The sequence below is a fragment of the Anomaloglossus baeobatrachus genome, chromosome 1 (genome assembly GCF_048569485.1).
Source record: "Anomaloglossus baeobatrachus isolate aAnoBae1 chromosome 1, aAnoBae1.hap1, whole genome shotgun sequence".
NCBI lineage: Eukaryota > Metazoa > Chordata > Amphibia > Anura > Aromobatidae > Anomaloglossus > Anomaloglossus baeobatrachus.
Window position 1 is genome coordinate 722,187,036 of NC_134353.1, and position 26,297 is coordinate 722,213,332.

The following is a 26,297-nucleotide window of genomic DNA, read 5'->3' on the forward strand; positions in this document are numbered from 1 at the left end:
CTTAAGTCCTGGCTGTTAAGAGTCTGGCGCACATGGCTGACTTTATGGTAAGCTGCCTGTCTCGTGACCCTCGCGTTAAGAACATCTTGGCCGACAATCATTACTGGTTGGTAACACTGTTAGACCCACGCTACAAGGAGAACTTTATGTCTCTTATTCCCGAGGCGGAGAGGTCAACCAAAATGCAGCAGTTCCGGAAGGCCATAGTCACGGAAGTAGGCAAAGCATTCCCCTCACAAAACGCTAGTGGCATAGGTCAGGAATCAGTGGACAACCAAGGCGTACAGCCGAGAGAGGCACAAGTCCAATCCGCCAGAGGTAAGGGAACAGTCTTTAAGATGTGGGACAGTTTTCTCAGCCCCTCACGTACCACAGCCCCTGAGGTGCGGGGTAGTGCCACAAGAAATCCTAAGTTTGCCCAGATGCTCAAGGAGTACCTTGCAGATTGAACAACTGTACTCCGACATTCCTCTGTGCCTTACAATTATTGGGTATCCAAGGTGGACAAGTGGCATGAATTGGCTCTCTACGCCTTGGAAGTCCTGGCCTGCCCTGCCGCTAGCGTTTTGTCAGAGCGTGTTTTTAGTGCCGCAGGTGGAATCATTACAGATAAACGCACCCGCCTGTCAACTGAAAATGCTGACAGGCTGACTCTGATCAAGATGAACAAGGGTTGGATTGGGCCAGACTTCACCACACCACCAGCAAATGAGAGCGGAATTTAAAGTTTGTAACGGGAATTTGCCATGTACCTCCAGTCACCCATGGGTACACACTTCTGGACTTTGGATAATCGCTGGACTGCTCCTCCTTCTCCTCATGCGCCACCATGATGACCGTTACAATAGTTAGGCCTTTGTTTCAGGTATACCCCCAGTGGTAAATTTTTTCGCCCATTCTTTGCAGAATGGACATTACAACGACAGGAGACCCGCTCCTTTGCAATGGGAACAATGTTTTGAGGCCCTCATGCACGTCTCTATCCAGGGACAACGTGGAGCCTCCCAATTTTTGGCTGCCCTGCCAAAGGGCTATACTATAATACACCCACTTCCTGACAATGGACACTTAATGTTTTGAGGCCCTCATGCACATCTCTATCCAGGGACAACGTGGAGCCTCCCAATTTTTGGCTGCCCTGCCAAAGGGCTATACTATAATACACCCACTTCCTGACAATGGACACTTAATATTTTGAGGCCCTCATGCACGTCTCTATCCAGGGACAACGTGGAGCCTCCCAATTTTTGGCTGCCCTGCCAAAGGGCTATACTATAATACACCCACTTCCTGACAATGGACACTTAATGTTTTGAGGCCCTCATGCACGTCTCTATCCAGGGACAACGTGGAGCCTCCCAATTTTTGGCTGCCCTGCCAAAGGGCTATACTATAATACACCCACTTCCTGACAATGGACACTTAATGTTTTGAGGCCCTCATGCACGTCTCTATCCAGGGACAACGTGGAGCCTCCCAATTTTTGGCTGCCCTGCCAAAGGGCTATACTATAATACACCCACTTCCTGACAATGGACACTTAATGTTTTGAGGCCCTCATGCACGTCTCTATCCAGGGACAACGTGGAGCCTCCCAATTTTTGGCTGCCCTGCCAAAGGGCTATACTATAATACACCCACTTCCTGACAATGGACACTTAATGTTTTGAAGCCCTCATGCACGTGTCTATCCAGGGACAACGTGGAGCCTCCCAATTTTTGGCTGCCCTGCCAAAGGGCTATACTATAATACACCCACTTCCTGACAATGGACACTTAATGTTTTGAGGCCCTCATGCACGTCTCTATCCAGGGACAACGTGGAGCCTCCCAATTTTTGGCTGCCCTGCCAAAGGGCTATACTATAATACACCCACTTCCTGACAATGGACACTTAATGTTTTGAGGCCCTCATGCACGTCTCTATCCAGGGACAACGTGGAGCCTCCCAATTTTTGGCTGCCCTGCTAAAGGGCTATACTATAATACACCCACTTCCTGACAATGGACACTTAATGTTTTGAGGCCCTCATGCACGTCTCTATCCAGGGACAACGTGAAGCCTCCCAATTTTTGGCTGCCCTGCCAAAGGGCTATACTATAATACACCCACTTCCTGACAATGGACACTTAATGTTTTGAGGCCCTCATGCACGTCTCTATCCAGGGACAACGTGGAGCCTCCCAATTTTTGGCTGCCCTGCCAAAGGGCTATACTATAATACACCCACTTCCTGACAATGGACACTTAATGTTTTGAGGCCCTCATGCACGTCTGTATGCAGGGGCATTGGTGAACCTCACAATTTTGGACTGCCCTGGCAAAGGAAAATACTACAAAGACTCACTTCCTCAAAATGGGCACATTAGACTCAGAGGCCTTTATGTCGTCTTTTCTCAGGGACATCGGAGTGCCACACAATGTTTTACGTAAAATCTTTCATGTATTGATCTCAAAAAGTAACATACATTAGCTCTAGCTCACTATTGGGTATGTTCCCTTAACATTTCCGCCATGAAAATTCATTTTGGCGTCATTTTGGAAGGTTTTCTGGTGAGTCCGTAAAAATGGCATAAAACGCGGACAAAATTGTTCACAGCTGTGACTTTTGAGTGATAAATGCTTCAAGGGGTCTTCCCCATGCTGTTGCCATGTCATTTGAGCACTCTTCTGAGACTTTTGTGCCATTTTTAGGGTTTCTACATGCTGCCGGGGGTCATTTCACAAAAATACTCGGGTCTCCCATAGGATAACATTGGGCTCGGTGCTCGGGCCGAGTACACGAGTATCTTGGGATGCTCGGCCCGAGCCTCGAGCACCCGAGCTTTTTAGTACTCGCTGATCACTAGTAGGGGCCCAAATGGCGAGGGTCAAATATAACAAACCAATTCTCCTGATGAATAGGAAGTAGGTGCGCAACAGATGTTAGGGCAGGGAGGGTAACAGGTGCAATAATATACAGTGATAACACAATACAATAAGTCACAATAAGTCAGCTATGGCTGTACCAAAAAACACCTGTATCTGGGTTTGTGGAATAGAAACCCTGTAATGTACACCCTGTATGCACCACAGACCACAAGCCCAGAAGTCGTGCAAACAAATCTATGAGTAGCCAATCTTAAGACCCCAAATGGGACTATTGTGATAAGAGCTACGTGGTAAACATGGTAGAAAGGAATAGAATATCATGTAAGTAGGCGACCAGGGTGGGGGTGTGAATCAGGAAAGAACAAACCAAATGTGGAAGGTCAGGCACAGGTGGAATATGGCGAGATGCCCAGGGTGAGCAGGCCAAAGAGCCCTGTGTTTCTGTCTTTGCCTTCTGGTGCGCCCGTGCAATGGTTTTGCGTGGGTAGCCGCGATCCATGAGCCTGTGGGTAAGATCAAGGGCCTGTTGGTCAAAATCCTCTTCTTTGCTGCAGCTACGCCTAACGCGTAGAAATTGTTGTGTGGGAATACCTGTCTTGATGGGGCGGGGGTGGAACTTGAATAGTGTAGGAGACTGTTGGTCATTGTCGTTTTTCTGTATAGGCATGTGGACAAACCTCGATCCTTGATGGATATGATCAAATCAAGGAAGGTGACCGCTGTAGATGAAATTATGTGGGAGAGGAAAATATTCAGATTATTATTATTCAGATCTGTGATGAATGTAACACACTCCTCCTCCGAGCCTTCCCACACAAAGAGGATGTCATCGATGTAGCGGTACTAATGCGATACCCGATCTTGAATTACCTTGGATGTAAAAACGACAGTGGCCTCCCACCACCCTAAAAATCATTCAGTGTTACTTACAGCCAAGACCAACCTATGGTCATTATGACTATCATAGATACATTTCCCAGAAACCCTCTTTAAATTTCTTAGCAGGGTTTTGTCTTGGTTGCTTTATTAAATGTCTTCATGTATTATTCCCACATATACATTTACCTTACTGGTTTCCGCTATATGTAGTCCTATGTCTATATGTTTTGTAATGGGCTTTCTTATCCCTCTATTCATGGCTGGGGCCCCGCACATCATCATACGTTGTGTACCGCGCCCCCATGCCTGGCTACATATGGTCCATTTGTGTAGGTTGTTATACACATGTGTATCTACCGTCAATATATTCTGCCTTACCTCTGTGGCGATTCAGCGTCTGCGCTCTAAGTGTTTTACCATTGCTGCTCTATACGTTAGCCCTGGCTTACTCACATCCTTCGCTACAACCTTTTTTGCCTGCTGCGCCTTCCCGTAGTACATTACTGTGCATGCGCTAAGATGGCGCCGTCCAGCAATGTTCGCTTCATACAATAGATCTCACAGGTTTGTGTACTTTTCTAATTAAATTGTGTATTTATTATGCCGCTCCAATGTATACCACCGCACTTTCCCTGAGGAAGCCGCTCAGGCGGCGATACGCATTGGCCTGCTCACCCTGGGCATCTCGCCATATTCCATCTCTGCCTGACCTTCCACATTTGGTTTGTTCTTTCCTGATTCACACCCCCACCCTGGTCGCCTACTTACATGGTATTCTATTCCTTTCCACCATGTTTAGCACGTAGCTCTTATCACAATAGTCTCATTTGGGGTCTTAAAATTGGCTACTCATAGATTTGTTTGCGCGACTTCTGGGCTTGTGGTCTGTGGTACATACAGGGTGTACATTACAGGGCTTCTATTCCACAAACCCAGATACAGGTGTTTTTTGGTACAGCCATAGCTGACTTATTGTGACTTATTGTATTGTATTATCGCTGTATATTATTGCACCTGTTACCCTCCCTGCCCTAACATCTGTTGCACTTACTTCCTATTCATCAGGAGAATTGGTTTGTTATATTTGACCCTCGCCATTTGGGCCCCTACGAATTGATTACATACTGCTATTCAGCATTGCATATTGGCACTGAGTTATATAGCACTGTTATTAGATTTTCCTAATTCATGCATTAATTGTTTCTAATATAACGCTGTGGATGTTATTTGCTCAGGGTGAACTGACCTCACCTCTTGTTTGTTTGTATGTTTGCACTTTTTTAATTGTTTTTAACTTTGGTACACAATAAAGGCATTTTTTTATCCTTCATGATTGGTGTGTATCTGATCCATGTGCAGTAGTCTTTTCTTTTTGCTGCCAAACAGTTTAATTTGAACACTGCTCATCTCTACTCCTGATGCAGCCAATGCACTGCCACACCAGTCACACACCTCCTGGCTAATCACTGTATTTTATAGTGCTGGACCGTATAACTGAAGCTGGGAAAAATATTTAATATTTTTTGTACACTCCAGAAATGGCTCTCAAAATAAGGCTACTTATACTACTAAGGCTACTTATACTTACTTACTAAGGCGGGCTTTGCACACTACGACATCGCAGCCCGATGCTGCGATGCCGAGTGCGATAGTGCCCGCCCCTGTCGCAGCAGCGATATGTGGTGTTAGCTGGCGTAGCGAAAGTTATCGCTACGCCAGCTTCACACACACACTCACCTGCCGTGCGACGTCCCTGTGGCCGGCGACCCGCCTCCTTGTTAAGGGGGCGGGTCGTGCGGCGTCACTGCGACGTCACACGGCAGGCAGCCAATCAGAGCGGAGGGGCGGAGATGAGCAGGATGTAAACATCCTGCCCACCTCCTTCCTTCCGCATATCCTACGGAAGCCGCAGTGAGGCCGGTAGGAGACGTTCCTCGCTCCTGCGACTTCACACACAGCGATGTGTGATGCCGCAGGAGCGAGGAACAACATCGGACCGTCGCGTCAGCGTAATCATGGATTACGCCGACGCTGCACCGATGATACGATTACGATGCTTTTGCGCTCGTTAATCGTATCATCCAGCCTTTACACACTGCGATGTCGTATGCGATGCCGGAAGTGCGTCATTTTCAATTTGACCCCACCGACATTGCACCTGCGATGTCGCAGTGTGCAAAGTGCCCCTAAGTCTTAATTAGTAAATTAGTTGCTGACCTAAAAAAAGTAGGTTTTTTCACTTCTAATTGAGAGAACATTACTTCTTCATATTCAAAATAGTATACTACATCTGTTTTGTCTCACTAATTAAAGAAATAATTTTTGAACTGCTTTTAACAAAGCTATTACTTCTTCAATTTAATAACTTGCAAAGCTTGCAACCATGTAAAAATTCTGCTGCTTAGTGCATGCATAGTCCCAGCCAAACTGGATAATTTTTAAACCATTTGTACAATTTAATTTGCTTAAAAAGTGTGATGTTGCAATGTGTCGTTAAATGTTCTGTTACCTCTAGACATGGGATTCATTTTTGGGCTCCACATTTTAAAAAAGGTATTCAGAAGTTAAAGTCAGTTCAAAGGTGGGCAACTAGATTATTGTAAGGAATGGAAGATCTCCCATATGATGAGAGGTTGAAAAAGGTGGATTTGTTTAGCTTAGAAAAGCGAGTAGAAGAAAGGTGATTTCGGCAGCTAAATAGGATAGGATTATTTACAGTTAGAGCTGTCAGACTGTGGAATGCCCTACCACAAAAGGTAGTAATGGCTGACACTATAACAACTTTCATAAAAGGGCTGGATGATTTACTTAGTACACACAACATTGTCAGTTAGAAATGATTTATTGACGAAATGTATACTTGCTGGAGGGACGTTGAATTAGATGGATAAATGTTTTTTCAATCTAACTATGTAACTATAGAAGATATCACTTGGATCATTTGGATATTAATTTTTATTATTTATTATTTTAGCATCATTTATTTCATGATGCTTTACAAGTGAGAAGGGTATACATAAAAAACAAGTACAACAATCATGAATATTACAAAAACATACTGGTACAAGAGGGGAGGGCTCACAGTCTAGAGGGAATGGGTGAGGATACAGTAGGTGAGGACAGAGCTGGTTGTACAGTGTTGTAATGGACTGAGGGTTATTATAGGTTGTAGGCTTGTCAGAAGAGGTGGTTAATAATGCTGTGTTTGCATTACTGAGCTTAAGACATGCTCCATTGACTCCAAAGGGAATTCAAATTACATTGCGCATCGAATATTCGCATGGCGGTGAACTATTCGTCAGATATTCACGAGGCCAAATATTGCCGAATATTTGTGATATTCGATCATCCCTAATTATTATCCTTTACTTAAAAATACAGACGTAGCACAGGGATAATGTAAGTAGCTGCAGGAGTTGTATGTTACTCTTTGGAATTGTGAAGGACGAGAGGGGGTATATATTATAAAACTTTTTTGTTTGCATAAAGTGGGTTGTTTGTTACGTGAGCTAAGATAGGAAGAGAGGCTTGGAGAGATAACAGATGTACATGGTGGCGTGTCATGCTATACTATGTGCGTATACCTTGAAAATTGGACGGATAGCATATTCGTATTTAAAATTTGATGCAGGCTACAAATAAAAACAGAACCTAACTCTGAATATTAGAAAACTGTTTTTCATTTGTGTGCATTTTGTTTTGAAAAAAGGGTGTTGTTGTGTGAACTAAGACAGGAAGAAAAACATGTACAGATATGTGACACACAGTATATCATAAAAGTGAATACAGCCTTTACATTTTGTAAATGTTTTATTATATCTTTTCATGTGACTACACTAACATTATGAACCTTTAATACAATGTAAAGTAGTCAGTGTACAGCTTGTATAACTGTCAATTTGATGTGCCTATTAAATAACTCAATACACAGCCATTAACTTCTTCATCCCCTAGCCTTGTTTTCACCTTCAAGACCAAGCCAACTTTTTCAGTTCTGACCAGTTTCACTTAATGATGTGCTAACTGGTGAAGACTTCAACAAAACCTAGTGATTCATAGATTATTTTTGACATATTGTACTTCAGGATAGTGGCAAATGTAGGACCATGTTTTTTGTGTTTATTTCTGAAAATAGCAAACATTTGGAGAAATTTTAGCAATTTTCAAACTTTTAATTTCTATGCCCTTAAATCAAAGTTGTGACAAAACCATTTTTTTAGGGAGCACATCACATTTGAAGTGACATTGAGCGGTCTAGGTATAGACAATACCCAAAAGTGACACCATTCTAAAAACTGCACCCTTCAAACTGCATTCAAGAAGTTTATTAACCTTTAGGTGCTTCAAAGGAACAAAAGCAATGTGCAAGTACGTAAATAATGAAAATTTTACTTTTTTCCACAAAAATGTTATTTAGCCCCAAATTTTGCATTTTCACAAGGATAACAAGAGTAAATGCACAGTACAATTTGTTGTGAAATTTTTCCTGAGCACACCAATATTTCAAATGTGGTGGAAATCTACTGTTTGGGCACGGCAGGGCTTGGAAAAGGAGGAATGCCATTTGAATTTACAGCGCAAAATTGTGTGGAATTGATAGTGGATGTCATGTGGCATTTGAAGAACCCCTGAGGTGTCTAAGCAGTGGAGCTCCCTCACAAATTACCTTGTTTTTGAAACTAGACCCCCTCAAGGAATTTATCTAGATGTTTTCTACCTTTAACCTCCAAGTGCTTCACAGAATTTTAAAATGTGGAGCTATTAAAATAAAAAATCCAAAAATATATATTTTTATGACAAAAATGTCACAAGTATAACAAGAGAAAATACACAATTTGATGTGTAATTTCTCCTGAGTACACCATTACCCCCTTTTGGAATTTATTTAGATGTTTGATGAGCATTTTGAACCCCCAAGTGCTTCACAGAACTTTATAACATTGTGCCCTGAAAATTAAAAAATACATTTTTACCCCTAAAATGTTATTTTAATCTTAAACCTTTCATTTTCACAAGGATCACAGGAGAAAATGCAAATCACCATTTGTTGTGCAATTTCTCCTTAGTACCACAATACCCCAAGTGTAGTGAGAATTTACTGTTTGGACACAAAGCGGTGGTTGGAAATAAAAGAGCGCCATTTGACTTTTTGAAGGCAAAACTGTCTGGAATCGTTAGCGGATGCCATGAGACATTTTTCGAGCCCATGATGTGTCTAAACAGAGGAACTCCACTACAATTGAGCTTATTTTGGAAAATAGACCCCTCAAAAACTTTTTGTAGATGTTTGATGGTCACCTTGAACACCCAGGTGCTTCAATCAATTTTATAATGTTGAGTGGTAAAAATTAAAAAAATATTTTTTTAACAACAAAAATGTTGATTTAACCGCAAATATTTAATTTTCACAAGGGTAAAAGGTAATAATAGAGAATACAGTTTGTTGTGCAATTTCTCCTGAGTTCACAAATACTCAACATGTGGTTGAAAACTACTTTTGAAGCACATTGTAAGCTAGAAGGGAAAATAAGCAACAATTTGGAGCTCAGATTTAGTTGGAATGGTTTGCTGCTGTCATTTTGACAAATCTTCTGAGGGGACTAAACAGTAGAGCTCCCCTAGAAGTGTCCTCATTTTGGAAACTAGACCCCTCAAGAAATGTATCCTTATGTTAAGAGAGCACTGAGAACCCCCAAATACTTCACAAAAGTTTATAACGTTGAGCCGGGAAAATGCAAACATACATTTTTAACCACAAAAATGTTGCTTTAACCCCAAATTTTTAATTTTCAAAGGGGTAACAAAAAGTAATGGACTATACAATTTGTTGTGCAACTTCTTATTAGTGTACTAATACTTTTGAGGCACAGTACAAAGTGAAGAAGGGAAGGAGTATCATATTTGAGTTCAGATTTAGTTGGAATGAATTGGGGATGCCATGTCACATTGGCAGAGCCGCTGATGTGCCAGAGCAGCAGAAGTGCTCCTCAAGTGACCCCATTTTACAAACTGCAATCTTCAATGAATTCATCTAGAGGTGCAGTGAGGATATTGACAATACAAGTGTGTAACAAAATTTTATATTATTAGGTATTAATAAAATAATTATTAAATTTTAAATACTAAAATGTTGTTTTCACCCCAGATTTCCAATTTTCCAAAGAGGAATAGATAATAAAAGACCCCAAGATATGTTACACTATTTCATCTGAATGTGGCAATACTCCACATGTGACTGTACAGTACTGTTAGGCCGCACCACAAGGCTAAAGGAGGGAAGGAGGGCCATTTGATTTTTGGTGCACAGATTTCCCTAGAATGCTTTTCGGACTCCATTTGCAGAGCTTCTATGTGACAAAACAGCAGAAAACCCCTCAAGTGCCCACATTTTGGACATTATACCGCTCTCAGAGTTTTACTACTGGTCTAGTGAAGAATTAGCATCTGGAAAACACCCATGGAGTCAAACGCAATAAATGTTGCAAAATTAAAAATTACAAATAAGCCTCTATCTTGACCACTACATTGTAGTGCCTATACATTGTACACAACTCGTGCTTATAAAATCCTGCACCCTGGAAATTAAGCAGTCTTTCCTCACTACAGAAATGTCAAACAAGTGGACTTTAACTGTGGTTTAGGAACATTGTGGGGCTCAGAATAGAGGGGGACATTTGGATTTGGGAGAGCAAATTTTGATGGTTTTCTTTTTTAGGGGGTAGTTATACCGCTTTTGCCAGAGTATTTGTGCTACCAGTATCATGAAAGCATCCTATATTTCTGTTAACAGATGCCAGACATACAGATGAAATCAGAAGTTTACATACGCTATCTAAACAGATACATATGCATGTTTTCTTTATTATCTCACATGAAATCAGAATAAACCTTTCCCAATTTTAAGTTAATTAGGAATAACAAAATTATTTATATTTGGCAAATGCCAGAATAAGGCAAGAGAGAGAACGTTTTAAGGCATTTTTATTAATTTCTGCAAAGTCAAAAGTTTACATACATGCTAGCGATCACACCCGCCCCCGTCGTGCATGTGTCATGGGCAAATCTCTGCCTGTGGCGAACAATATCGCTAGTACGCTTCACACAAACATACCTTCCTAACAACGTCACTGTGGCCGGCGAACAAACTTTTTTTAAAGGGGAGGTTCGTGCGGCGTCACAGCGACGTCAAACAGCAGGCCACCAAAAGAAGCAGAGGGGCGGAGAGCAGTTGCATGAACGTCACTCACATCTCATTGCCGGAGGGCGCAGGAACACTGTTGTTCGTCGTTCCCAGGGTGTAATACTATTGTATGAACTGAGGATTTCGATAGCGTTAGGGCAATGACAACCAGAGATGGGGTCTTGGTGCAAACAAGTTTTATATGTGCAACCAATAAATATGTACACGGGAGATAACAAAAACACGGTATATACCTGCCAGGTTCAGAGCAAGGGGAACTCCTGGGACCACGCACCGGACTCCCCCAGGGAGACCACCAGGAGCGAACCCCTATACAGGGGCTGTCTGGCGATCACCCCAGAAGGCCTAAATGCGCAGCAGCCGGGACACGAAAGGGCAACAGGTCACAGTCCAAAAATGTCTGTACGTGATGTGGAACGTGAGTCCTAGAGTGGATATGAACCGGGCAGAAGCGCCGACCAGTGACTGCAGACGGAGTCTGGGACCAGCGAGGGCACAGCTTGATGAGACCAGGTGGAGTCCAGAGCCGGTGTCGGGTATTTTATACAGGATCCAAATACAATCAGGAACCAAGAGCAGCAGGGCAGGAGTAGACAGGAAGCAGTATACTCAAGCAACTAGACTAGGCTTAGGGGCGGGCTTTTAAAAAGCTGAACACGAAGTAGGGCAACAGAACAGAAAACTCCATGTTAACAAAGGGCAAGATCTTTCAAAAGCAAACTGGAAATCCCGGAATACTGACACAGGGTGTCACACGTAGCAATGTGTGCTGCCTCAGGAACGACGAACAACATGCGTCCTAAAAGATCAACAATTATTGGAAATGAACGACGTGCCAACAATCAATGATTTGTGCCATTTTTGGGATCGTTAGCGGTCACTCGTAGGTGTCCCACGCAACAACGTCGCTAATGACGCTGGATGTGCGTCACGAATTTCGTGACCCCAGCGATATCTCGTTAGTGATGTTGTTGCATGTAACGAGGCCTTAAGAGTACTATGTCTTTAAATAATATGGGACAACCCATATGATGATGTCATGTCTGGCAGCTTCTGATAGGTTTATTGGCAACATCTGAGTTTATTAGAGATACACCTATGGATGTGTTTTAATGCACACCTGAAACACACTGCTTCTTTGTGTAGCATCATGGGAAAGTCAAACAAAATCAGCCAAGATCTCAGGAAGAGAAGTGTGGACTTGCACAAGTCTGGTTCATCCTTGGGTGCAATTTTGAGATACATGTAGGTGCCTCGTTCATCTGTAGAAACAAGTATATGCAAGTACAAACAAGATGGAATGTCTAGCCATCATACCGCTCAGGAAGGAGATGGGTTCTGTGTAGCAGAGATGAACATGCTTTGGTATCAGACATGTGCATATCAACCAAAGAACAAAAGCAAAAGATCGTGTGAAGATGCTGGTGGAACCTGGTAAGATTGTGTCATTATCCACAGTGAAATGAGTACTGTATAAACATGGGCTGAAAGGCCACTCTGCCAGGAAGAAGCCATTACTCCAAAAGAAACATAAAAAGCCAGATTAATGTTTGCAAATGCACACAGGAACAAATACCTTCATTTTTGAAAACGTCCTGGGGTCTGACTAAACTAAAATTGAACTGTTTGGCCATAATGACCATCACTACTTTTGGAAGAAAAGGTGAGAAGCTTTGAAGTGTAGGAACACTATCCCAACTGTGAAACACATGAATAGAAGCATCATGTTGTGAAGTTGGTTTGCTGCAGGAGGGACTGCTGCACTCCACAAAATACATGAGAAAAGAAGTTAATGTTGCCTCTAGAGTTGAGCGCGGTTCGCGGTTCGAGGTTCTCCAGTTCGCGGCTCGAGTGATTTTGGAGGCTGTTCTAGATCGAACTAGAACTCGAGCTTTTTGCTAAAGCTCGATAGTTCTAGATACGTTCGAGAACGGTTCTAGCAGCAAAAAGCAGGGCTTTTTACAGCAACAGTGTGCAGGAGCCATCGCTGGCATCCTGCCAGAAGCTGGTAACCAAGATAAACATCGGGTATCCAAGCAAAGCGCTTTGGTTAGTAACCCGATGTTTATCCTAGTTACGTGCAGGAAGCCCACACTTCCCCGCTCAGCTCACTCCTCCCCCTCCTGCACGCGGCATGTACACATACATACACACACACACACAAACACACACGTCCCCAGCCATGTAGTCCACGACACTGACGTCCTCCTGTCACTCTGCACACATGGTCCCGCTCGGCTTACCTGCGGTGATGAAGTCCCGACCTCAGCGCTGTCACTGTCCTCCATGGCCGCCGCTTGTCACATCACCTTCTCTCGCTTCCGACCTGAGACTGACTAGCGGTGACGTCACGGGCCTCTCGCGATACTTGGCTGTGAAGGCGGCGGTCATTGAACTCAGTGACAGGTGCTGTCGGCAGTGCAGGAGATCAGCGCAGGTAATGTACCTCGCTGACAGCAGCACTTGTCATGCCCTGCAGTGACCTGGGCTGACCCATTGATGTTAGCTCAGGTCACTGCACTGCTCTCCCAGCCAATGGGGAACATCCTGCTTTTCATTGACTGGGACAGTGTGGATCGTCATGGCAACCCCTTGGATTACACCAGACCTGGATTTGTTTTTCTTTCTAATAACTTGGTTAAAGAGGGAATGTATTGGGGAGTATTTTTTCAAATAAAAATGTGTTTGTCGTCTATTTTTTTTTATTACTGACTGGGTTGGTGATGTCGGGTATCTGATAGACGCCTGACCTCACCAACCCCAGGGCTTGATGCCAGGTGACATTACACATCTGGTATTAACCCCATATATTACCCCGTTTGCCACCGCACCAGGGCGCGGGATGAGCTGGGGCGAAGCACCAGGATTGGCACATCTAATGGATGCGCCACTTCTGGGGCGGCTGTGGCCTGCTATTTTTAGGCTGGGGAGAGTCCAATAACCATGGACCTCCCTATTCTGAGAATATCAGACCCCAGCTGTCTGCTTTACCTTGGCTGGTGATCCAATTTTGGGGGGACCCCTACGTGTTTTTTTTTTAATTATTTATTTTAAAATAACAGCGTGGGATGCCCTCAGTTTTGGATTACCAGCGAAGGTGAGGTTGCCAGCTGTGGTCTGCAGGCTGCAGCTGTCTGCTTTACCCTAGCTGGCTACAAAAATAGGGGGAACCCTACGTCATTTTTTTTTTCATTTTTTTGGCTAAATACAAGGCTAAGCACCCCTTAGTGCCACATGAAAGGCACCAAAGGGTGCAAAATTACAAAATGCAGGAGAGTGGGACATTATGTGTCTTTCTGCCATTATAATGACAGAAAAGACTGATATGAAGTGCACAAGCACAAGAAAATCACTAGAGCGCTCTACACTGTGAAAAGCAGTAGAAAATGGCACTGGAGTGACCATGTGACTGCCTCATGTAGGATGAAGCTATGGATCCTGGGTAAATTTATGCATTTACCCTCCTTCAGTTTTTTTGCAGTACACAAAAAAAACGGAAGGCACACGGATGACAAACAGATGACATACGGACCGTCTACGGAACGGAAACGGATGCCACACGGATGCACCCGTGAAAAAAAACTGACTGTTTTTTGCAGACCGCAAAAATGGATCGGTCGTGTTAATGTGGCCTTATTCTGATCTGCCGTTTATAAACAGCAGGCAGAAATAAGTGAATAACGCCCCCCGACGTCAGAAAATCTCCGGGGTTTCAGGGCTAGCTGAGACCCTGGAGATCATGATTCAGGACATTTTTTCCGGTCCCCGCTCACGTGATCACAGGTATACACCGTACACCGATGATCACGTTACAGTAAATGACAGCACCGGTAAAAAATTATTTATCTCCCATCTGGCATGAACAAACACTTCTTCTCCACTTCTCCACTTTTTCTCCACTTTTTTTCCACTTTTTCTCCATTTTTTCTCCACTTTTTCTCCACTTTTTCTCCACTTTTTCTCCACTTTTTTCCATTTTTTCTCCACTTTTTCTACATTTTTTCTCAATTTTTTCACCAGTTTTTCTCCACTTTTTCTCCACTTTTTCTCTGTTCTTTTTCTATGGTCGGTCTACCCATTAGCTCTGCCATGCATAGTGTAGCTCTACACCTACTGCACATGTTACTTTATGATTGACATCTCTTTCATACCAGAGCTGTCTAAGCCTACTCTGACCCCATATTTGTCATTACTATATTGTCCTTGTACTGTATTATGACATTTGTATCATGTGTTTCATTTCTTGCTGTGTTGCAATTTTTTTCCTGCATCCCAATTGTACCTCTACATTGTTCGAGTTTATGTTATTGTTCTCTCACTCTTATGTGATACTGATTATTGGATTATTGTCATTTTTCATGATTACATGCAGATAAGTCCAATCTGACCAAGGCTCATGCCGAAACGTCATTTGTAACTTGTTTTGGACAAAAACATATATGCTTATGAAAATTTTTTTTTTCTTAATACGGACCAATAAAGAGTGATTTTGCATTACTATCCATTGTGACTTACTGACTTAGTCTGGGAGATTTAGAGTGCCGAGGTTACTCACTAATTTTATCTATTATTACCTCTGAGCACCTATATACCAGTGAGCAGAGGTTCCTCTACAGTAGTTCTCTTGATTAGGCATGCCCTTACCTCATGAGCAGGGCATTGCAGCTTTGGTAGCAACCATTACGACATGGACTCTGCTGCTGTGGACCTGGGGAGAGTGAGTGCAAATTCATTGCACCTACACACCTCACATGAAGGGTCCGCACTCCTAGAAAATGGGGGATACATTCCCTGAGTGTCTCCCCCCATATTCTAGACGGTGCAGAGTCGTCGTGGGACCCCTTTATTTTTTTTCGTACAATAAATTGGTGAAAGAGGAAATGTTTTGAGTACTGTTTTTTCAAATAAATTTCTTTTGTCGATTTTTTTTTGGTTAGTACTGACAGTTTATGATGTTGGGTATCTAATAGACGCCATGACATCACAAACTTCTGGGCTTGATCTCAGGTGACTTTACAGCTAGTATCAACCCGATTTATTACCCCGTTTGCCACTGCACCAGGGCACGGGATGAGCTGGGGTGAAGCTCCATGATTGGCGCATCTAGTGGATGCGCCACGTCTGGGGTGCCTGCGGCCTGCTATTTTTAGGCTGTGAAGGCCCTATAACTATGGACCTTCCCACCCTGAGAATACCAGACCACAGCTGTCCGCTTTACCTTGGCTGGTGATCCAATTTGGGGGGGACCCTACTTTTATTGTGTAATTATTAATATTTATAAAATAATTATAAAAAAGAGCCTGAAGGGACCTCCACATTTGATCCCCAACCACGGTAAAGCTGCCAGCTGTGGTTTTCAGGCTACAGCCATCTGCTTTACCCTAGCTGGCTATCAAAAATGGGGGGACCAACGTCATTTTTTTTTTAACTATTTTTTAAATAGAAAAAATTAATGGGCTTCCCTGTATTTTGATTGACAACCAAGGTAACGGCAGGCAGATGGGGGTGGCAACCCATAGCTGTCTGCTTTATCTGCGCTGAGAATCAAAAATACCGCGGAGAGCTACGTCATTTTTTTAAAGATTTATTTTTACAGCACTGTGATGTCCAGCAATCAAAATACAGGGAAGCCCATTTTGTTTTTAGTTATTTAAATAAATAATTAAAAAAAATATATATGGGCTCCGGCTGCATTTTTTGTATTGCTAGCTAAGGGTAATCCAAGCAGCTACTGGCTGCTAACCCCCACTGCTTGGTGTTACCTTCACTGGCTATGGAAAATCCAGGGAAGCATTTTTTTATTTTTTTTGCCAAAAAACTACAAAAAAAGGACGTGAGCTTCGCCATATTTTTGTATGCTAGCCAGGTATAGCTTGCAGGTGCTGGAAGAGTTGGATACAGCGCCAGAAGATGGTGCTTCTATGAAAGTGCCATTTTCTGAGGCGGCTACAGACTGCAATTCGCAGCAGTGGGGCCCAGAAAGCTCAGGCCAACCTGTGCTGCGGATTCCAATCCCCAGCTGCCTAGTTGTACCTGGCTGGACACAAAAATGGGGCGAAGCCTACGTCATTTGTTTTCTAATTATTTCATGAAATTCATGAAATAATAAAAAAGGGCTTCCCTTTATTTTTGGTTCCCAGCCGGGTACAAATAGGCAACTGGGGGTTGGGGGCAGCCGTACCTGCCTGCTGTACCTGACTAGCATACAAAAATATGGCGAAGCCCACATCATTTTTTCAGGGGGCAAAAAACTTCTGCATACAGTCCTGGATGGAGTATGCTGAGCCTTGTAGTTCTGCAGCTGCTGTCTGTCTGTATGGAGAAGAGCAGACAGCAGCTGCAGAACTACAAGGCTCAGCATACTCCATCCAGGACTGTATGCAGAAGTTTTTTGCCCACCAAAAAAATGACATGGGCTTCGCCATATTTTTGTATGCTAGCCAGGTATAGCAGGCAGGTGCTGGAAGAGTTGGATACAGCGCCAGAATATGGCGCTTCTATGAAAATGCCATTTTCTGAGGCGGCTGCAGACTGCAATTCGCAGCAGTGGGGCCCAGAAAGCTCAGGCCAACCTGTGCTGCGGATTCCAATCCCCAGCTGCCTAGTTGTACCTGGCTGGACACAAAAATGGGGCGAAGCCTACGTCATTTGTTTTCTAATTATTTCATGAAATTCATGAAATAATAAAAAAAGAGCTTCCCTTTATTTTTGGTTCCCAGCCGGGTACAAATAGGCAACTGGGGGTTGGGGGCAGCCGTACCTGCCTGCTGTACCTGACTAGCATACAAAAATATGGCGAAGCCCACATCATTTTTTCAGGGGGCAAAAAACTTCTGCATACAGTCCTGGATGGAGTATGCTGAGCCTTGTAGTTCTGCAGCTGCTGTCTGTCTGTATGGAGAAGAGCAGACAGCAGCTGCAGAACTACAAGGCTCAGCATACTCCATCCAGGACTGTATGCAGAAGTTTTTTGCCCACCAAAAAAATGACATGGGCTTCGCCATATTTTTGTATGCTAGCCAGGTACAGCAGGCAGCCACGGGCTGCCTCCAACCCCTAGTTGCCTATTTGTACCCGGCTGGGAACCAAAAATATAGGGAAGCCCGTTTTTTTTAATTATTTCACTTATTTCATGAAATAATTAAAAAACAAATGACGTGGGCTTCACCCCATTTTTGTGTCCAGCCAGGTACAACTAGGCAGCTGGGGATTGGAATCCTCGGCACAGGTTAGCCCGAGGTTTCTGGGCGCTTCTGCTGCGAATTTCAGTCCGCAGCCGCCCCAGAAAATGGCGCTCTCATAGAAGCGCCATCATCTGGCGCTGTATCCAACTCTTCCAACAGCCCTGGAGCCGGGTGGCTTGTTGGGTAATCATGAGTTAATACTGGCTTTGTTTTACTAGCCAGTATTAAGCCAGAGATTCTTAATGTCAGGCACGTTTGACTCGGCCATTAAGAATCTCCAATAAAGGGTTAAAAAAAAGACACCACACAGAGAAAAAATACTTTAATAGAAATAAATACACAGACACATTAGAGACTCCATCTTTATTACCCCGTCAGCCCAATAAATCCAAAATAAACCAGCGCTGATAAGAGGGTTTTTTTATTAATATTTTATACCTTTTATTGCTATTTTTGTTTTAGACACTAATTTATTCAAAACAATTCACACAATAGAAAAAGGAAAAATAAAGAAGAATAAACCACATATGGTAGAAATAAAAAAAAAAGTAAAAATAAAGAATAAGTAATTGATAGTTTAGCAAACAGATACCAGGTGTCTGGTTGCAGTACCCCGGCCGGTAGTAGAGCAATTATTAAATCTAGTATAGTAAATTAAGTGATGCTTCAAGGCATATGATATTTAATGCCAATTGAAACTATCACTGCAATATGATTTTTCAGTTACCAGGAGAGTTCTTTTCAATCCATAAGCAAAAAGGTTTTTAATAGAGGCTTAAATTATAAGCAGCAATTTCAGCGTTCCAAGTGTCTTTAAATGAATTTGAAGAAACTGCACTTCAGGATTGTAGTGAGGATTGTAGTGAGGATGAGGTGCCCCAGGTCATCACTTGATGAGCTGGGGCACCTCATCCTCACTACAATCCTCACTAGTGTAGTAGTAGTAGTGAGGATTGTAGTGAGGATGAGGTGCCCCAGCTCATCACTTGATGAGCTGGGGCACCTCATCCTCACTACAATCCTCACTAGTGTAGTAGTAGTGAGGATTGTAGTGAGGATGAGGTGCCCCAGCTCATCACTTGATGAGCTGGGGCACCTCATCCTCACTACAATCCTCACTACAATCGGGAAGCAGCGTGCAGCCTTCACTCCGTGAGAGATCAGTGCTGCTGGCTGTCAGCAGTAACAGCGGTAACGCTGACAGACGCGTTACCATAGCAACGGTGCTCTCGGAGCCGCGGTTAGCGGTGACGTTTCCGCTAACTGCGTTGCTATGGCAACGGTGATCTCCGTTAATGACCGGCCGTGTCAGCCGGTCCCTAACGGAACGGGGAGTCGACCGTGTGCTAGAGCATGTCGCCGGTACACGGCGATACACAAATGTGCACCATGTACCGGAGAGTGCAATGACAGGTCCTACATGACGCGTCATAGTCATGTGACCAGTCTGTAGCCAATGAGATAATAGCCACGTGACTGGTCACATGGCTATTTTGAAGTCACGATAGGTCCTGCATCACTGCTGGCAGTGCTGGTCACCGGGAGGATTCAGCGATCATCGGATGGAATAGCGGCAGGAGACAGAGTGCAGAAGGGATCGCGGGGACCGGTAAATGTTATGGCAATGTTTATTAACTGTTTGTGTACATTTAATATGCATTTTTATGTGTTTGTGATTGCCTCCCATTATAGCCTATTGGTTCGAGTTCGGTTCGTCGAACGTTCGACGAACCGAACTCGAACGAGACCTCCGTTCGGCGAACCGACCTCGAGCCGAACCGCGACCGGTTCGCTCATCTCTAGTTGCCACACTGAAGCAACATCTCAAGACAACAGCATAAATAGCCTGGGTCTCAGCTTCCCATACACGGTAAGTTTTTTAACTGCATGAGAGGACACACACAAGCTAGGGACCCCAACGTAGAGAAATACTTTGGCGTAGTGTTGGGGCTCTATTGCATTGATCAATTCAGTAGCTAAATTTCTCTTGATTCATATGTTCATGGCAGTAATGCAGATTCCATTTTTCACATTTTCACTCTTGCATATAGCTATTGGATTTTTCAAGTCAGTATTCACACAGCAGTTTCTGCTATTTCATGTACTCCCCTTACATAGTCACTGGTGTGCATACCTTATCTCCCCATAGTGATGTTTTTTTAGATTTTTGCACCCAGTTCGGACTTAGAATGGTGTTCCAAACGTTATTCGTTATTGTTAGTAGTTTTTCGTTTGTGAACCCTCCCCAACCACACCTATTGCCAATCCATATCATACGCATAAATAGCCTGGGTCTCAGCTTCCCATACACGGGTAAGTTTTTTTTAACTGCATGAGAGGACACACACAAGATAGGGACCTCAACGTAGAGAAATACTTTGGCGTAGTTTTGGGGCTCTATTGCATTGATCAATTCAGTAGCTAAATTTCTCTTGATTCATATGTTCATGGCAGTAATGCAGATTCCATTTTTCACATTTTCACTCTTGCATATAGCTATTGTATTTTTCAATTCAGTATTCACACAGCAGTTTCTGCTATTTCATGTACTCCCCTTACATAGTCACTGGTGTGCATACCTTATCTCCCCATAGTGATGTTTTTTTAGATTTTTGCACCCAGTTCGGACTTAGAATGGTGTTCCAAACGTTATTCGTTATTGTTAGTAGTTTTTCGTTTGTGAACCCTCCCCAACCACAGCTATTGCCAATCCATATCATATGCATAAATAGCCTGGGTCTCAGCTTCCCATACGCGGTAAGTTTTTTAACTGCATGAGAGGACACACACAAGCTAGGGACCCCAACGTAGAGAAATACTTTGGCATAGTGTTGGGGCTCTATTGCATTGATCAATTCAGTAGCTAAATTTCTCTTGATTCATATGTTCATGGCAGTAATGCAGATTCCATTTTTCACATTTTCACTCTTGCATATAGCTATTGGATTTTTCAAGTCAGTATTCACACAGCAGTTTCTGCTATTTCATGTACTCCCCTTACATAGTCACTGGTGTGCATACCTTATCTCCCCATAGTGATGTTTTTTTAGGTTTTTGCACCCAGTTCGGACTTAGAATGGTGTTCCAAACGTTATTCGTTATTGTTAGTAGTTTTTCGTTTGTGAACCCTCCCTAACCACACCTATTGCCAATCCATATCATATGCATAAATAGCCTGGGTCTCAGCTTCCCATACACGGTAAGTTTTTTAACTGCATGAGAGGACACACACAAGCTAGGGACCCCAACGTAGAGATATGCTTTGGCGTAGTGTTGGGGCTCTATTGCATTGATCAATTCAGTAGCTAAATTTCTCTTGATTCATATGTTCATGGCAGTAATGCAGATTCCATTTTTCACATTTTCACTTTTGCATATAGCTATTGGATTTTTCAAGTCAGTATTCACACAGCAGTTTCTGCTATTTCATGTACTCTCCTTACATTGTCACTGGTGTGCATACCTTATCTCCTCTTTAACTATCTGTGTCTGTCTCTTAACCTGTCTCTATCTTTCCCTCTCTTTCCCTGTCTGTCTCTTTCCCTGTCAGTCTGTCTGTTTGTGTCTGTCTCTTACCCTGTCTTTGTCTGTTTCTTACCTTATCTGTGTCTGCCTCTTTCCCTGTCTGTGTCTGTCTGTTTCCCTGGCTGCATTGTGACACGCCAACATTCCATTTAAGGGCGTGGCTGCGCATTCTTCTGAAGTTCTGGCTGCACTGTGGCTCCCAGCTCCATTCGCTTTAATGGAGGCAGGTTTTTTGGTGAATAACTGTAAAGCGCTGGGTTAAAATTTCCCCTCAAAACATAGCCTATGACGCTCTCGGGGTCCAGAAGTGTGAGTGTGCAAAATGTTGTGGCTGTAGCTGCGACGGTGCAGATGCCAATCCTGGACATACACACACACACATACACACATTCAGCTTTATATATTAGATACTGTAATGAGCAATGGTATACAGTATACAGTATATGTACAGAAAGTTACCTACAGAGTGTCGTGAAAGGACGGAACCGGAGGTGTGCACGATATTTGCTCTTATTGCAAATCATTACTCTTAAACCAAGTTACAAACTTGTAAAAAGATTTGCTTGTCTTGCAAAATGCTCTCAAACCAACTTACTCTTAATCCATGGTTTCACTGTATTTTTAACAAAGATTTATGAAAAACATTGGGAATCCGGAATGAGGGGGAAGATTCAAAGGAAAGGGAAGGCTACTGGATTGACAACCTCAATATTGTCACAGCGACCAATGAAGTTGGAACCAAATTTAGCAAAGGGGATTATGATTATGATGTTTCTAGTAGAAAACCACCTTGATCCTGATAACAAAACTCAGCCCATTCATATACCCTCTTATTAGCAGTAAAGTCTAATATGTGCTCTCCTCAGGTTTCCACCAATTTCAGCACAGACAAACTTCAACTTGTTTGTGGATTTACCAGGGTTTGGAATGTGAAATTCAGAAGTCACAAGGGAACCAACACATGGATTATACCAAAAGAGAACAGAGCTGTCTTTATGGATTCTTGTTATTGATTATATATGGCAAACTTCAAGTGTTCCATCCAGTCAGACTGAAGTTCAGAGACATACCACCAGAGAAATTGCTCAAGTATTTGGTTGGCGCATTCAGTCTGATTATTGATCTCTGGGTGATAACCAGATGGAAGAGACAATTCAACATTAATTTTACTACAGAACGCCCTCCAGAATTTACAAACAAACATTTTGCAATCCTTAACCCTTTCACCCCCGACAATTTTGCATTGTTTGTTTTTGTTTTTTGTTTCTCTTCATCTAGGAGCCATAACTTTTTTTTTTAGTCAATATAGCCATTGTTTTCTGTGGGACAAATTGTACTTTTGAATGTCACCATTTATTCTGTCCCATATTGCACTGGAAAAGGGGTAAAAAAAACTGCCAAAAAGTGCAATTATATGATAGTTTTTTGGTTTTTTATTTACCATGTTAATTAGTTGGTAAAACTAACCTGATATTATGCTTCTCCAGGTTAGTATGATTTTGTTGATAGCAAACATAATAGTTTTACTTTTATTTAAGTGTTGAAAAAAATTTTACAAATTTGTAAAAAAAAAGAATTGCACTTTTGTCGTCATTTTCCGAGACCTGTAGGGTTCTAATTTTTTGGTATCTGGGGCTCAGTGATGGCTTATTTTTTGCTTCTTGAGCTGGTGTTTGCTTAGATGTAATATCATTGTATTTTAATGCAATGCTGCACAAAAAAAAACAATTTTGCTTTTGGAATTTATTTTCTCACTACGTCCTTTACCGATCAGATTAATTTATTATATAATTTGATAGATCAGCCTTTTTTAACTCGACAATACCAAACATGTGTGTTTATAATTATTGTTTTATTCTTAATGGGGCAAAGGGGAGGTGATTTTAATTTTTAGGGGTCTTTTTATTTTTTTATATTTTTTAAAACTTTTTATTTTTTTATTGATTTTTACTAGTCCCCTTAGGGGACTTTATGACTGCACTGTCTGATCGCTTTTCAACAGAGCATTGCTTTAGCATCTTTCTGATCAGGAAAAATGCTGTGCTCCTGTGAGTGCCAATGCTCTGCCGGTATTCATAAAAAGTAAGTCATGACAGCAACAGGATCATCATCTGACTCTACGCTATCATGGCAACACATTGACATCCAGTGATCACGTCACGGAACCGCTGATGGAGGCAGGGAACAGCAAAATCCTTGCTTGACAGTGCAATCTAAGGGTTTAACAGGTGCAGGAGGATCTCCGATCCACCCATGCATGTTAGGCATTGCAAGCCTATGGTAACTGGAGGGAGGCAACCTAGGATGTATATATACATCCTAGATCATGAAGAGGTTAACATATTCTTTAGATTCTTAAATACTGGCTAACCATTAGTGATGAGTGAAAACAACCATGCTTGGGGGCTCAGTATTCATAACAAGCAGTTGGACACTCGGCAGGGCTTGACTCGTGTACCAAAAATAATGGATGTCAATGGGGAACTGAAGTATTTTTCTGTAAGATCTTCCAGAATAATGCTTGAGTTCCCCATTGTTTTCCATTATATTTATTACACGATTCAAGCCATTATACCATCCATCTGATCAGCTGTAACATTTTGCCTCCACCATAAAAAATTGACTTGCCACAATAGACAATAGCTCCCATATGAAAGGGGTGACATGTATCTATTATGTATACCTCTTTTCACATGTAATGCACCATGGAATAAATGGTGCTATAAAAATAAATAATAATAAATAATATAATACATGGACCACTAAGCCTCTCAGATACAGGAGTTGACCTGACAGAGCAGCTGACATGGATCATAGAAGTTGTCCCAAGCAATGACTCCCACAGTCAGTGTTCATATGTCCCAAAGAGACAAATGAAAGGGAAGAAGAAGAATTCAGGTTCTGTAGCTGCGCTAATAACCACCTCCGGAACTTATAAATTATTAATGTCTTTTAATTTTATGCACAAGTCAACCCGTTTCAGGAGTACTCAGCTCCCTTCATCAGGACATCGGGCAAAAAAAACATCAAAGAAACGCGTTGACCTGTGCATGAAAATAAAAAGAAATTAATCATTCCGGAAGTGGTGATTAGCACGGCTACACAACCCAAATTCTTCTTCTTCCTTTCCATCTGCTATAAATGGGGCTGTTGTAATTAATGTATTTGAGATTTTTGATCTTGCCAATAAATCTTACTCAATTTCTATCAGTGAACAAATTGATTACATTGATGCAATCAAATCCCTCGGTACTATATGATACAGTAAGTTGAGTGATGTCAGCTGTCTGTAAGTGTAGTAGTGAAAGTGCAGGAATAGATTTTCAATGTCAATTAATTGATTAGAACAGGGTATGAAATCAGGAAGAAGAAATGTGAACACCTGTGTAATTGGCCAAGAAATGCATTCAACGGTGTAGAGATAAAACAAGTTTTAGTTACATTTTGGTTGTTTAAATGTGACAAGATTCCCGTTGTTACCAACATGTTTATGAGTCAGTTCATCAAACTTGTCAGCACGAATCTTCACATTTTGTAAGAGGTTCCTTCCTCTATTAAAGAGGCAGGTCTCCAGGGATAGTAGTACAGTTCAATTAACGCAGTCTCTGATGCTGAACGGATGTTTTCTCTTCAACAATATAGAACTTAGTAATGTGTTTCTGCTTCAACTGTTTCAATGGTTTTCTATAAATTCTCTAATCAGATTGCAACAACTGTTTTGATTTTTTTCTTCGGAATTCATTCAGACCAATATATCCCTCTCTTTTGTGATATTCCTATACTTAAGAGCCTTGCTTTAAAAATCTTTCGTGTTCTATAAAAACAAATTCCCTTTCCTTTTCTATATTATTCAATCTATCCTGTTACTAAACAACCTCCTATTGCTTTGGATCTGATTTTTTATATTAGACTATTTCTGAATTAATTAGTTAATCTCATAATTCCCATGATTAGACGTTTGACCAGAAATAATAGAAACTTAATTAATAAAGGAAGACATAGATCAGTGTCATACAACATGGCAAAACAATGATATAACATATATCCATTACATTTACAATCAGGAAAAAGAAAGCTGGGAAAAGAGTCCTATTGATTCAAGCAAAATAGTTTAATAAATTATAATTATTTCTGCACTTTGTGCAGACAGGTAAAGGGATTTTACAATTTACTGTAAGTAATATACCCATTAGAAGGCTTGAGAAATTTCATCTTATAGATTTTACTTGAAGCTCTCAAGCTTTCAGAAATGCCCTCTGCTTACTCAGCTGAAATAGGGCCTATACAATTAAGGACATTGATGAAAGTTACAGCATTGGACATCACATGAACTACAGGCATGTATTAATAAAATGTTAGATAACTTTAAACATAGGAACTAGAAACTTTTTAAAACAGTAAGATAGTGTAATATGTCTATTAATTAATAACAAAGTCTCTTTGAGAAAATAAATACTTCTGTAGTACATATACTACAGTAGTTTTGTGGCTTTATAAATTCTTAGGCCACAATTTATCAAGCAGTTTATGCCCTATTCTATTGGAAAAGTTTGTTGATCTTCTCAAGGTTTGAGTTTGTAGTGCCTTTTAGACCTTGTGCAAAAAAAAACATGAAAGCTGATACTCTCTCCTGAAG